Raw genomic sequence first — 6,582 nt, forward strand, 5'->3', positions numbered from 1 at the left:
TGCAAGGGTTAGGGGTGGGTGAGTGGTGCCTGGCACCCTGCCCTGCCTGCCTGTGTTTCTTTGCAAATGGAGCAACTGCATGCTTCCTGCCAAACACCTCCCTTAGACTAAGGAAAACAACCAGAATAAGAGCAAAATCTCTCTGACAGAGCACAGTGTGCGTCATTGCCCACGAGCTGGTACAACGCAGAGATAAGATGGCACCTCATGTCTGCTCGCATGAAATCCATAGGTAGTCCTCGGATTGCATCTAGCTAATGCAAACATTTCTCATGTTAGCACAACTAGACAAACACTAGGAAGGAAGGAACTGTATCTGTGCGCACTGATTCCCATTTCACTTAATTCATAACCTTAATTTCTCATTAACATGGTGTGTACATTTATGCTGTAATTGCATTCCAGCTGCCAGAATGCTCCTCTTAATTTAGTCATGCTACTTTAGCTTTGTTGTGAGTTATAAAACATCCTTGCTCTCAAGAAACAAATTAATTTACAGATGTTACAAGAGATAGGATTACCCAGCAGGATTTATTTTTTTAACACATGCAAGGTATAAACGTTATCAAATGAAAGTAATTTCTTCAGGGTAGTCCAACAGGCACTTACACTGATGGCAGAGGGAGACAAATTACAAAGATTTTTGAGCTTCAAGGAGCATTGTAGTCTCCTCGCAACTGATTTGAAAAAGCTGTGCTGCAAACAATGCAGCAAAGCAAGTACTATGCTATACCTGTACAGGTTTTTAAGTACTCACTGATTTTTTCAAGGGCACAAATACTATGCACGCACACACATTATCATCAGAACATGAAGCAGTGGCTTGTTTGAAGTTGGTCGCATCTTTCCACCCTGAGGAAGCTTTTTCAGTCAGTTCGAATTGTCATAGTTTTGGTTAATTTTTCAAGGAGGAGTTTTTTTATTAGCTAAATAGTTTGAAGCTAAAACCTAAAACATTCCCCACTTTGTTACAAAGAGCTGTGTATGGATGAGCTATTGGGTTTATTAAATAGTATTTATTTAAATAATATTGACTTAAAGCAAAACTAATCTTTTCTGGACTACTGGCAAGCAGCCATACTCTTGCGCAGTCCTGTTCCTGCCACGTTTACCTTACTTCCTTGGTCATGCATTTATTGAGTTACATTTTTGTGTTGTGGAATGTGCGCTTTTGCCTATCCAAGTGCTGTTCCTAATTAAAGTAATTAGATATGGTGTCAATAGATGGTGCTGAAGAGCAGCAAGATTGCCCTCGACTGCTGTAGCGTCAAGAATATTCCTGAAGAATTGCAACTGCTGTCACTAGCTGCTGTTTATATAAACTTTCAGTGACTTGCACTTCTGGAGATATTGCACTGTTTCCAGCCACCAGTATTTAATAAACTTTGGTATTTCTATAAAAATATCTTAACATTCTTAAATAAACATGCAAATTTCATTTCGTACAATAATAATACGTCTCTATAATTTTTTTAGCCATTTTCTTTAATGCTTTCTGTGGAAGTCATCTGTAATGTAGTTTCAGTATACATTGTCCATTCTTTTCAGTACTCTGGACACTCCGACTTATCAGAGCAAAACACACCTTCAACCTGTAGTCCCAGTGATCTTGCTTGCTGTGCAGGTTTATGGTATTGATGGCTATGGAGACCAGCTGGAGAAGAGCTGGTGAAACAAACTTTATTTTGAATAGGGTGATGTCATGGGCTTGAGTTTGGTGATACTGACCCCAGGCCATACACTTAAGATGAAAATATCACAACTGTTCTCAGCCGGTAGCTTAACAAAAATACGTCAGTCTTGAAGGGCATGGGAACTTGCTCTTGGAGGCTGCATACTCTGAGAGCTCTGAGAAGTATAACTTTCTCTCTTCATTCCTTATATATCCAAGAGACAGCTCATGAAAAAATTCAATTCTCCTACTTTCAGAAGACAGTAACTTGATATTGCTTTGGGAATTTAATATCAAGATTTTAAAGAGACACTGCAACTTAACTAAAGCCTATGCATTTGATTCTGAGCAATCATATGCAATGCGTTGACCTGTGTTGTACAAATCAGATTTTTCCTTCTTTTCTATTAAATCTATAACTTTCAGTCTTGAATGCTTTTTACAAAAGGAAAATTAGATTACATACGGAGAAAAGTGAAGGATGCACACTTTGGATACCTCTGCACACAAAACATGTCAAACCAGCCATGGACTTCCTATAGTGGCTAAGAAAATCTCTCTGTGCCTCTCTGATCTCCCACATGAATTGTAAAACTTCCAGCTTAGCCCCTTACTACAGATACCAATGCCCATAAGAATGGGGCATTGCGCTTGGCTGGGGTCTCTAGACTTGGCTTGCTTCCACCTAAAACTAGGCACCAAAACAAGAACTCTCAATAAACAAACACTGACATCTCCAAGGGAGATGAATTGCTCCCTCCAAGGAATGCAAAGAGCAAGCTCAGGAGGGCAAGACTCCCAACACCTTGGATGCTGTTTTTCTGACAAGTGTAGGTTTAGGCATAGTCCCAAGTTAAAAATTAAATGCTGTAACATCACAGCTTATCAGATTCTCATCAGGTCTAACAGTTAAATTGCTTAACACTTGAATTTTGGTGGAAGACCAAGACACTCCCAGGATCCTTCACTTTGCACTTTTAGGAATTCCTGTCTGCTTGCTCAAAATTGTTCATGATTGATCACGTAGCTTGTGCAGCTTCTCTCTGTCAAACTTCCTAAAATGACTGAAAGATATATTTACAAGACAGTATGTATAATTCAATGGAATATCCCACAATACATAAAGTGTGAGTGAACGGTACTGACAAGAACTGATATGCTTGTCCCAGATATCACATTATATAGAACTGAGTATGTGCAACTTAGGAAAGGTCAAAATGCTTAAAATAGCTGATGTCCAAAAGGTCGTCCTCTCCCTCAAACTGTGGCACAGACAATGTCACCACTCAATTACTGCCTCACCAATTTTTTCTTTTTCTAACACATCATGACATATTGATGCCAGATAATTTTTGATGTCTTGTAACCAAACCTTGGAGGGAGGTTGGATGTCACACATTTTTATTTGGATACTTGGGTTTAATGCAAGTGACAGCTGGATTTTTTTATTCCAGCTTATTCCAATGTTAGAAAGATACATTAAAGACTCATCCCTGCACCTTCTTTCAGAGGGACCAGATGAGCTGGCATATGTGATTCATTAACGGAACATTTGTTTCCCCAGGAGTAATACATGTGTCACTTGTGCTCTGAAGCAATGCATCTTTCTTAAAGAATCTGCAGCTACTTCCTTCCAATCCATGGGACAGACAGCAAGTAGGGGTGGTATATCTGGCCCCCATCCCATGCAGAGCAGGTTCGGGGGACCAGCACCCCGTGCTTAGGACTTTGCAAGGTCACACTTCAACTACCTCTTCTATTCAGAGTCTGGACTACGCCACGGTGCTGGTTTGTGATGCAGAGCCCTTCTGCAAATCAGCTTTGCCTCCTCTTTGCCCAGGTAGCCACTCCAAAGGGATGGGAATAGAAATTTAGGGCGAGGAAGAGTAGGACACCAGCCATGCGCACCCATCGATGTGTAGCTGGCCACCCTCTTGGGCTGCCGGAGGGCCTCCCCCCAGCCAGTGGGGTCACAAGGAGAGAGAAGAGAGCCTTGCACCATGGGTATGGGAAAGGCATGGGGTCATCAACAGAAGGGTTGACAAAAAGTATCAACCTTGTCCTCACTGAAAGCTGGAAGCAGAGCTTCTTGGTGGCATTAATACACATCTTAACATTAATTACAGACAATGTAGAATGAAAATATTTTATATGAAGTTGAACCACAACCTATGTCTGTGAAACAGAGTTTTTAAGTTCTCAGTTCAGAATATAAGCCAGCCAAATCAATAAACTGTCCCAGTGTAACTGATGGGGAATCTGGGCTGGCATGCTGCAGCTCAGAAGTCCTTGTCTGGCCCAATTAATTTGAATCGGATTACAATCTACTATTATAGTCATTTTTTAAAAGCCTTGGAAGAACAAATCCCTAGTTAATGGGATGTGTTTATAATCTTACATGTGTTTCACACAATTTTGATTTCAGCGGTAATATATTGAGATTAGTTACTGTTTGTGCACTCACACCACACCACGAGAGAGTCCTGTGTTTGGAAGACCAGCCAAAGTCTGAGTCAATACATGCTTTTATGTAGTTTCAGATAAAACCTACATTACATTACCACTGCTTATACTACTAATTATGGAGAATAAAATACCATCCCTCAAAGGGACCATTGGACGTGGGAGAGGACTGATGTTCCAAACAAAATTAAAATTAATACAAACCTGGAAATATAATGCCATGTTTAGAAATATGACATACTACACTGCCACAAGCGTGACCTTTGCCCTGTCATAGCGGCAGTATGAACTAATCACCTAATTAAAACATTTTTGTGGTTGCACTACAAATATAGTGGCATCCAGACTTCAAATGTAGGTGTCTCCCCCTTGATTCTGCTGCACTGGAGAGTTAATATCTTCAAAAACAGCCTGTTGATGCTGATGGGTTTAAGGAGCACAAAACCTTTAGTGAACTGTTAATGCAATAATCACCTCAGCAAAGAGACCTGAGGGGTCATCCGTTTCCTTTCACAATCCCTCAAAAATGTAAACACTAATTAATATATCTACAAATTCTCAGAAGACATTGTCAAGGATACACTATTTCTTAACACGTAATCAAGATATAAACCTTACTTTAATTCAGATTCGTAAGGTGGGATAACTGCCATTCCTCACATCTGGACAGCTGTAGAATTTTCTGCCTCAGACAAATACACAACAGCTAATGTGTATTTTAATTTAGCGAGATTATTGCCCAAACAAAGCAATACTGTAGATTAACATTTGAACCAATTGTGCCTTTATTTTTTAGCACAGAAAAGCTCATAAGTTCTCCTGATGTTTTCCAATATGTGCTCTACCATTTAATACATCACTCATTTGAAATGAGTGAAGCAACCCCACCACAACTCAGCAATGAGAAAAAGACCAGCAAGTTGGGTCAAAAACATCCCAAACAGGCAAATGTGGTTTCTACACCTCACGTGGAAATCTCACTAAAGTATATTTATAGAATCATAGAATGTCCTGAGTTAGAAGGGACATACAAGGATCATCAAGGCCAACTCCTGTCCTGTCCTCCTGCACAGGACAACCCCAAAATTCACACCAGGTCTGAGGGTGTTGACCAAGTGCTTCTTGAACAGCATCAGGCTCGGCGCCGTGCCTGCCTCCCTGGGAGCCTGTTCCAGTGCTCCACCACCCTCTGGGTGAAAAACCTTTTCCTAATATCCAACCTAAACCTCCCCTGGCACATCTCCCTGCCATTCCCTCGGGTCCTGTCATTGGTCACCAGAGAGAAGAGATCAGCACCTGCCCCTCCTCCTCCCCTTGTGAGAAAGCTGTAGACTGCGATGACATCTGCCCTCAGTCTCCTCCAGGCTGAACAAACCAAGTGACATTAGCCACTCGTCCCACAGCTGCCCCTCTAAACCCTTCACCAACTTCATGGCCCTCCTCTGGACACTCTCTAGAAGCTTTATATCCTTAATGTACTGTGGCGCCCAGAACTGCGCACAGCACTCGAGGTGAGGCTGCACCAGCGCAGAGCAGAGTGGGACAATCCCCTCCCTCGACCGGCTGCAATGCAGTGCTTTGATGCACCCCAGGGCACAGCTGGCCCTCTTGGCTGCCAGGGCACTCTGTTGGCTCATGTTCACTGGCCATGGACCAGAACCCCCAGGTCTGTCTCTGCAGAGCTGCTCTCCAGCCTCTCGTTCCCCAGTCTGTATGTACATCCAGGGTTGCCGTGCCCCAGGTGCAAAATCTGGCACTTGCTCTTGTTAAACTTCCTACAGTTGGTGACTGCCCAGCTCTCCAGCCTGTCCAGATCCCTCTGCAGGGCCTCTCTGCCCTCAGAGTGTCAACAGCTCCTCCCAATTTTGTGTAATCAGCAAACTTAATTAGTGTTCTTTCAAGTCCTGCATCCAAGTCATTAATGAAGAGATTAAAGAGTACCGGCCCCAAGATGGATCCCTGTGGAACCCCACTAGTGACTGGCCACCAACCTGATGTAACCCTATTTACTATAACCCTTTGAGCCCGACCCATCAGCCAATTGCTCACCCACTGCATTACGTGTTTATCCAGCTGTGTGCTGGACATTTTGTCCAGGAGGATACTGTGAGAGACACTGTCGAAAGCTTTACCGAAATCCAAAAAGGTCACATCACATTCTTGGGTTATGCAAGCCCTCTCTGATAATAGCTGCAGAACAACCCCTAACATCCTTCCCGTGTGCAGGAGGGATTTGGAGGAGTGCAGAGAGGGACAGCTCCGCTCTAGCTGCCGGGGAGCACTGCTCAGGTTTAGGGAAGAGCTGGTAGAGGCAGGGGAGCCATAGCACCACAGCGGGACCTGCCAAGGTAGCGTGGCAGCTGGAGGGGCCCTGGTGGGAAGCAAAGGATCCACCATTTCCAGAAGAACAGGACTTGGTGCCGCCTTCATCAATAAACAGGATTTCC

The sequence above is a fragment of the Phalacrocorax aristotelis genome, chromosome 1 (assembly GCF_949628215.1).
Source record: "Phalacrocorax aristotelis chromosome 1, bGulAri2.1, whole genome shotgun sequence".
Taxonomy (NCBI): domain Eukaryota; kingdom Metazoa; phylum Chordata; class Aves; order Suliformes; family Phalacrocoracidae; genus Phalacrocorax; species Phalacrocorax aristotelis.